The sequence below is a fragment of the Protobothrops mucrosquamatus genome, unplaced genomic scaffold (assembly GCF_001527695.2).
Source record: "Protobothrops mucrosquamatus isolate PMUCROS unplaced genomic scaffold, P.Mucros_1.0 scaffold1072, whole genome shotgun sequence".
NCBI classification, from domain to species: Eukaryota; Metazoa; Chordata; class Lepidosauria; order Squamata; family Viperidae; genus Protobothrops; species Protobothrops mucrosquamatus.
The window spans coordinates 173,432-182,771 of NW_015387300.1; positions in this window are offsets into that span (position 1 = coordinate 173,432).

A 9,340-nucleotide genomic window follows, 5' to 3' on the forward strand; every position below is an offset into this window, starting at 1 on the left:
ATTGGTTCATTTCCAATCACCCTACCTACAAATTTAGATCAAGAATATCTGCTGTAATATAATATGTAGCAAGCATACAAAAAAGCAGAGACATCACCCTGCCAACAAAAGTACGCATAGTCAAGGCCATGGTTTTTCCAGTTGCAATGTATGGCTGTGAAAGTTGGACCATAAGAAAGGCTAAGTGTAAAAGAATTGAGGCCTTTGAACAATGGTGCTGGAGAAGACTCCTGCAAGTCCCCTGGACTGCAAGGCTATCAAACTGGTCAGTCCTAGAGGAGATCAACCCTGACTGCTCTTTAGAAGGCCAGATCCTGAAGTTGAAATTCAAGTACTTTGGCCACCTAATGAGAAGGAAGGACTCACTGGAGAAGAGTCTAATGCTGGGAAAGATTGAGGGCAATAGAAGAAGGGGACGACAGAGAATGAGGGGCTGGAGCAATAGGCGTGAGCTTAAATGGACTCCAGAAGAGGGTAGAGGACAGGAAGGCCTAGAGCAGGGGTAGGCAACCTCGGCTCTTTTATGACTCATGGACTTCAACTCCCAGAATTCCTGAGTCAGCATAGCTCAGTTGAAGTCCATGAGTCATAAAAGAACCGAGGTTGCCTACCCCTGGCCTAGAGGAACGTTGTCCATGGGGCCGCGATGCTTTCAGGAAATGTTGAAAACCACTAAAAACAGGCTGTGTATTAAAAACATGTGGCTTCAGTGGTTCCTAAAAATATTCAGTGCTTTGTTGGCTTGATGTAGAAAAACACCATCTACTATTTTTAGTAATAGGCAATGCATTTGTAAATATGAATTCTCATTTAAGTATAGATTTGGGTTGACTGTTCAGTTAGGGAACAGAAGACTGCCTGTATTACTAAAAACTGTTACTATACAAAGACTTGTTTTTTTCTGATTTAAAAGTCAGGTTACTGTTTGTGTTTATGTCAAAAGGTTGTTGAAAAATTTCTGCCATAGCATGTGAAATGGCACTCTGCATACTTCACGGTAAATCTCTAGGAAACTCACTGTTGATTAACATATTATTTTAGACAACTCATTTTAGATAGAATGACAATGTTGCATCTCAGTTTTATAATCTGAAAATGTTTTTAATAAGTTTTAATATTTCAGAATAATTTAATGAATAGCCTCATGTCAATATACTACTATTATGAATAGGAATAGGGACTTATTGGGTATGTCCTGGGGCTTATTCTTAATTTGAATGCCAAGTAAGGCAGGGGAAGAGGAGGCATGCTGGGAATAGAGAAATGCAGGTGGCCGTAACAGATCATTTTAAGAAGGGTGGGAAAAAGAACTCTGGAGTTTAACCCTATGTAATGCCTACATATGTAGCTTGGTAAAAAGCTGCCCTTCATCTCATTTAGTTTGCTGTGACTGCAATAGAGAATGTTTATATATTTGAGTCCTAGATTTCCTGTGAGTTGGATAGGTTCCAGAGACAATTATTGCTGATGTTTGACAATTCATTGCTGACCTTGATAGTGAATATGATTTGTGTTCATTAGCCAGTCCTGCTCCAAACCTGGTTTCCATGAAAGTGTCTCCTGAAGGTTGGGATCCTGGAATAATGACATGTTTCAAAAACAGAGACCCCCATTTGATCTGACATTCCCAGGGATGCAATATGAAAAAAAGACGATTCTTAGCAAACTATTTAATCACAAGACTTTAATTCATTGGTGAGGTAAATATAAAAGACTTTACTTAAATAATAACAATGTAATGAGCTGTTAACTTAAATTATTTGATTAATTCAATGAAATGTCTTCATAAATGGGTATCATCAAGCAATTGTGGATAGTTACCAGTACAAGTTACATTGTAGATATTTACCCAATGTAAATGGGATGTGTGTGTGTGTGTGTGTGTGTGTAGATGTATGGAGATTCTTTAAAAAATGTATTCAGCTGGTTTTCAGGGCTTACATTTCAATTTTGTGCATTTTCCACTTCAAAGTAGAATGTGCCTAATTTTCAATAATAGCACTATTAAAATTTAGCAGGACAATTTGAGAAAATTGTGCAGGCCTCAAACAATTAGCTTTGGGGTCCTGACACAATGTTGACACTCTGGGACTGGGAGCTGAAACAAATAAGCAAGCTGTTTCATTTTCTCTTCTATTTGCTCCATTCCAAAGAACATCACATATTTTCACCTCAGATTGATTTATCTCTAAAACAAATAGAGCTTTGTTATTTCATTTTTTTACACACTGGAGCTCATGTCATTGTATGAGTTGAAATCTTTACTATCTCTGCTCATTCTGTTTATCCAGCATGAATATTGGGTACACACAGGAATTCACTTTAGCTTTAGCAGATATACATCTTCCTGGTAACAATGAAGAAATATCTTCATTATTAATAACATAATGGTGTTAGCAGCTTGGCATGGAAATAAAGTTTGCATATTTATGGAGTGTGTTGGCTATTATTATTTCTCTTCTGCTAATTAGAATTCAGCAGACAAAAGTATGAAATCAACAAAGAAAGGAAATCCATGGCTCACTTGTCGAAGTTCTAAAATTAGATGTCCTGGTTTATTATTCCAGGTTTTAATTGGTTAAGTGGAGATGATATGAGAGGCTAAATGGGAACTTCTTCAGAATTCAACAAAATATTACAAAATAGATATTCTTTTGTAGGGCCAAGACACAATTTTTAAGATTTGTTTTACAGTTCAGTTGATTTCTAAATTTAGGTTCTGCCTAAATTTGTGATTGAAAAAAAAAGACATATATTTTGTACAGAAATCAAGCATAATTCAGGCATCTATAAATACTTAGAATTCCAATGAATTTTAGGCATGAAATCGAAATGGGAGTGTAACAGATTTGTACCTTGAGTTTTTTGATAAGCTCTCTAGGCAACATTCTCAACTGATCATATCCTACAAATGCTTTGGTATTTTGACTCCTTAAGTTCTTAGTCAGGATGTCCATAGGGAGTTGACCACCAGCAGGCACATTGTGGCAGGATTTGAGGAAAGATATTTTTCTCTTATTTAACAGAATAAGCAAGAGATATTTCCAAAAACAATAGGGTAGTTGTCCACATGATTGTTAAAAAAGAAAATCCTTATATGATCATTAATCTGAAATATAAAATTGCCAATCACTACCATTATTGATGTCCAGCCTATTTGGAAGGTTCCAGGTTGAGGTAAACAGCACTAAACCATAAATATTGGAGGACAAGCTTTATCAACCTGAATGAAATAACCATTTATTTTAGTCTGTTTTCACTCTGGAATTTTACACCAGTAAGTAACCTGGGTTGATGGTACTATCAATAACCTGAAATGCTTCTCAATAGGAAAGCCATATGACTCTGCTTTCATATAGCTTATTTTTGGCAGGAAGGATAAATGTTTTTCTTTTACTTACTTATTCCACTGGATTCCTCTATGAATAAATGTTTGAGAGACTCTGAGATAGTACAAGTAATGGGCAGCAGTAAAGTGGCAATATTTTCTTTTTCCTTTATTGTTTTGATTGAAAGACTGTCTGCGATATACTGCTATTGGAGGCAGCCAATATTCTGCTATTAGATTTGATAAAAGACTCTTTTTTACAGAAGTTTTGGTATAAGAGCAGCTTAAAGGATATGAAGAAAAAGTCTGCTATGGAAGCACAACTACATGTCAATAGAAGTAATGCACAAGGACATTTGCACAAGGACATTTCAGGCACAAGGCTTGGCACCTTCACACCAAAAGCAAGTTTGTTTTGCATTACTCATATACACCAAAGAATAAGAACAAATAGCAAGCATTCATTTCTGACTGAATGACTCAGGATTAGAGATCCACATGAGAAAGTCTCTCTTTGTGCTTGAGATGACAGATAAGCTTCTTCCCTGTCTCAACGTGACTCCTAATAAACACTCAGAACATGGCCCAGATACACCATTATGCAGCCTGGCGGTAATTACCTCAGTCAATACTTCCATATGTGCAATAGAGGCACCATTTTATCATATGCTTCAAGCATATCATTTCTTGATACAGTCCATTCCAAGAGAAAAATCTAAATGTGTAAATACACAGAGGTATGCATCATTAAACTGCATCTAATCATGATTTTTCCAGGGGTTTAGAACATATGCATTAACATTTGCTTCAAATTTTGTGTATTTTATATTATGGTATATGATTGAGAAGTCCCAAATTGTTCTGGCCCTACGATAAATCCATGGATAATTTCTGTTGTTTCCTATTGCGCTCTTCCTATTTCAATCTGATTTCTGGCTTGACTTTCACACTGAAATATCTTTGGTATACATTTGTATATTGCATGAGCAAGAAAGAGGGCTGCAAAAATATCTACAAACCCCTCACATCCTGGACATAAACTATTTCAACTTCTTCCCTCAAGACTACGCTATATGGCATTATACACCAGAACAACTAGACATAAGGACAGTTTTTCTCCCCATGGCATCACTCTATTTAACAACTAATTCCTACAACACTGTCAAACTACTTAGTAAAGCTGCATTACTATGATACTCCTCATCTTTCCTATTACCTATCATCTTATGTCTATAACTTTGTTGCTTATATCTTACAATTTATATTGTTTTGTAATATCCTAGTATGATTTATGCTGTTTGCTCAGCTAGTATTCTATGATTATCACTAAGTGTTGCATCTTATGATTTATGACAAAGTGTTGTATTTTACAATTTATGATGAATGAATAAAGAATTCTATTCTATTCTATTCTATTCTATTCTATTCTATTCTATTCTATTCTATTCTATTCTATTCGTGATTTTTTAAAATAAAAATACAAATGATAGGATGAATATGGCTCTCTTAACTAAGTGGAAAACTGTTCATGGTTCAAGAAAAACCCTATAACAAAGTCTTCCAAGTATATGACATTGCTCCATGCATAAAAAGTCATTTTAAGTATTACTTAACAATCCACTTATTCATAAAGAAATAGTGGGAAAAAGTTCTTTATGTATGAGATTCTGTTCTGTTAACAATTATTAGATTATTTCATGATGTAATTTATTATGTGAAACAAAAATTTCCCAAAGCGATAGCAGCAGCAACAATGCTACCAACAAAATAGTAGACAACTTTTTTTATGAACAAAGACAGAAACATAAAAATTGAGTAGCTGGTAGGCAGAATGCTTTAGAGGACTGAAAATCCTTTGATTTTCTGCCAGTCTTTTTTGGGGGTGGGGTGGGCGGTGTACTTTCTATGAATCCCTTAGCAAGGCTCATCCATTCATTTATAATGGGTGTAGCAGAAACAATCCAATTTCTGAATTCAAAATGCCTGGGCATGTTGGTGGCTTTGTCGTGTCTTAATACTGATCCTCTGTGTTTTGAAGATAAAGTAGCCGCCTGCCATATGCTTGGGGGAAGAAATAAGATGAAACACTTGTATCTGAAATTTGCAATTCCGACACCCCATTTTATCCACTTAGCATGCACATCCATTCAATAAAGACATAATCAACACATTTTACTGTCAAAAAAAAAATCAGAACAAAGGAAGAGCAAAGCAATAGAAATTAATGCCACTTCTAACAAAAAAACAACCCTGGCGGCAGTGAATGCCTTATTACCCAGCCACTGTTCTTGAGACTGACATTAATAAAACAAGATGGATGCTTTTGCAATTGCTTTTGGAAATACAATTAATAGTAGTGGTTAACTAATGACTTAATTGGTTAATGGTTGTAAAAAGAAGAGATTTCTTTTTTTAAGCCTAAGGAAGAGATTCTTCCTTAGGCTTAGGATATTACAAGATGAGAACAAAAAGGAAGATGTAGAGAAAATTTTCTTTAGCAAACCTGTATTTAGTTTTAACAATCTACTAGACAACCTGTGCCTTATTGGGTCATTATTTTCAGATATTTCTTTACTTAAACAGCAAAACAGAATGACCACAGATGGACAAGAAAGCCATGGGAGCAGAGCAACTTCCTGCCAGTTTCCCCGTTGAGTTTTTCTTGTAGGAAGCATGCAAAGAATATAAAAAACCTTCCTTCCTTCCTTCCTTCCTTCCTTCCTTCCTTCCTTCCTTCCTTCCTTCCTTCCTTCCTTCCTTCCTTCCTTCCATGCTAATTTATGACTTTGTTCAAGCCTACATGAAAAGTATCTTTTCAGAGAATTTTCTAATACATTTTAATATGCAAATACTTGTAACCACTTTTATCTAACAAAATGCTGTTGATTCTATAAGTTTGAACCAATATGTACAGTTTTGTGAACTATTTTCCTAATGCAGATTCTTGTTGTTATTGTTGCTGAAAGATACATGTGATAAAATAGTTCATATATCGATGCAAAACTGCATTTCTGCTCATTTCTTGAATTGGCAGTGCAAAATTGATAACTACTTATCAAAATGTGATCTGAACAAGCTTCTTTCTTTTCCTTAGACTTTAGCTGCATTGTGCCCTCTCTAGAGTTTAGAAAAACAGGCAATCAAGCAATATATCTATCAGTTGTATGATCCAATAGTGGATGTCTTCAGGGAGGAAAATATAGCAAGGAAACATTTTCAGGAGTGGATCACTGGGTATATGAAGGGCATAGCTCTTCTACCCAGATGGAAAATAAAATGCTTACAGTTCCAAACCTTAGTCCCACTAAAACATATATCTCACATCATCAGAAGAATGTCAGGTTTCTGAGATTTAAAAGGCTGGGGAGTTTTAAAGCTGCATTTTATATCTATATAGGTAGTATAGGTCATATCTATAGTAGTGCTTTGGGAGAATGTTGCCTTATGCATGCATCTTGCCAAGGCACACAAGTTTCCCTGTAGTGATTGTGTTCAGAAAGTACAGATTTGGGTCCCATTTGGACTCTTGAATCCAAATGCTCCCCTTTTATCACTTGAGAATTTGAGATGTCTTTCTAAAATGCACGGTAATAGCCTACAGTGGAAAAAGAAGCAGTCTGTGAGCATGTAAGATTATACTCACAATAAAAATGTGTCTCTCCATCTCTGTGTATGTATGTGTTGTAGGGCAAATTTTTGGGCCCTCAGATATTACTCTCAAAAATGGCAGATGGCAGTGCCTAGCTGATCTTCCATAATCTCAAAATGGCTTAATGAGGCTTTTTATTTCTGGTATTTCTGGTTAACCTGATCTCATGCAGCAAGGCGAGGAAAGAACTCTGATTTTAGTGGGGTTTAATCCCAGATTTATAGGTACAGGAATGCCAGTTTGTACTCAATGCCTAAGTAGGGTTAGAACTTGGGTTTCCCTATTCAGTACCTTAACTAGTAGACCAATGTTTCCTAATCTCAGTAACTTAAGATGTGTTTACTTAAGTTCCCAGAATTCCCCAGCTAACATGTTGGCTGCAGAATTCTTGGAGTTGAAGCCCATAAATCTTGAACTTGCCATGTTTGAAAAACATTGTAGTAGATCAAACTTTGCCAGATACTAATCATTAAAATGCTATGATAAGGGTATTTTTTATCAGTCAAAGTACGGGACAAAAATACCAATCTACATAACATTTGCATCTGTTAATTTACATGTATGCAAACAAGAAATAATTACTGTAATTTAAACAGAACTACATTTCAATTCATCACAGTGGAGGATGTAGCCCAGCAATCTGAATGTCTGCTCCCACTACATTTTAGAAGCTGTTAAAAATAAATGTTGAGATTCCTGCTCTTCATTCAGAACATGTCATTATTTTAATTCAGTCATTATTCTAAAAATTAGTCATCTTCATACCTAGCTAGTATAGTCTCAAAATTTTTTTAATGTATGAAATTTACACTGGTATCTTTGCAGTTCTAAGACTATATGCTCTGACCACATATTGAAAGTAAGAAAAATAAGCAAATATGTGCAGGCATATTTCTATAGAAGGGTTTGGCTGAGGTAAAATATTGTTTTATCTGCTAATAAATGGAAGTTTATTGGATAAGGACAGTTATTCCATACAGCTTACTTTTCTTTTTCTGCATTTGTCCAATTTAAGATACTTATTTCTTTGTGGGGCAGAAGATGCTAAAATTGGCATATTGGATTCCCTTCAAGAATAATACTAGTTTTACTATTAAATAAACTAGTATTAAGCATTAATAATCAATATTTTAAAACTGAATTCCAAATGTTAATGCATGGCAACCTGATATATATGCATAAATACATGTTGTAATTTTTTTAAGTGACTGCACTGAAATGGTTCATTAAGGTTTTTTAAAAATGATTCTTGTCAGTTGAGGCTGAGCAGGATAAATTACCTGGGAAAAACCCATTATGACTTTCCTTAGCACTTTAAAAATTGTACTTGACATTTATTTCTAATAACCAATATAACATGATAGGATGGAAAGTGTTCAGGTCTGCCATAAAGTAGCAAACACCTTCACTTAATTATACTTTCCCATTTTCTCATGTCTTTAATTCAAGAATTTAATCACCTTTAATAATGTGTTCAGCACCTTGTGTCGGAAGGTGGGAGCTTACTTTTGACCCTAGCCGCACTGGAATGCAAGACATCTAGAGGAGTGTGACTAATTTTCACATTTCAAATTATATGTTAAAACAAATTGCATACAATTTGAATGACTAAGAAGAGTGTCAGGAGTAATAAAAAGTCTGGCATCCTTTTTGTGCCCAGTTTAGACATGGCATGGCCATTATTCTTATGTTCTGAAAATTGCAACTGACTGAGAACTTATTGGTCATATATTATAATGCTAGAAAGAAAATGGGATAAGTATGAACATCATCAGAATAAAAAGAAAATTAACTAGGCAATCCAGATAAGGTTATTTGCCCCGATACACTGAGAAATACAGGAGGAATAGGACACAGTGTATCCTTAAACCTCTTTTTTTTTGGTCCTCAGCAGGTTCTCAGGCCAGTCTGCTATTTAAAACTGTGAAATCCATCCTCCCTCCTCCTCCTCCTCCTCCTCCATAGGAAACTGGCATACTGCATAGCCAAAAGTCAATGTATAGCTTCATATTTATTTGTACCAATGCATTTGGGTTCCATAAAGTTCCCTTTACAATAGCAGCTAGCATTCTGCAGGGCTAGCTTACGTTCTGTTAGATGAGAATTTGGTCAAGTGACAAAATGGGAACTGTTTTATTTATTTATTTATTTATTATTCAAATTTATACCCCGCCCTTCTCCTAGCGGACTCAGGGCGGCTTACAGCCAGTTTAAAACAGAATAACTAATACAATAATACTAAATTTAAAAAATAGTTAAAATGAAATATTTAATTGTTGGCCTTTTCTTTTTTAAAATTATTTAAAAACCAAATTAAAATACCCCTTAGGCCAGTCCTGCTAGCCTAAATAGCCATGTCTTGA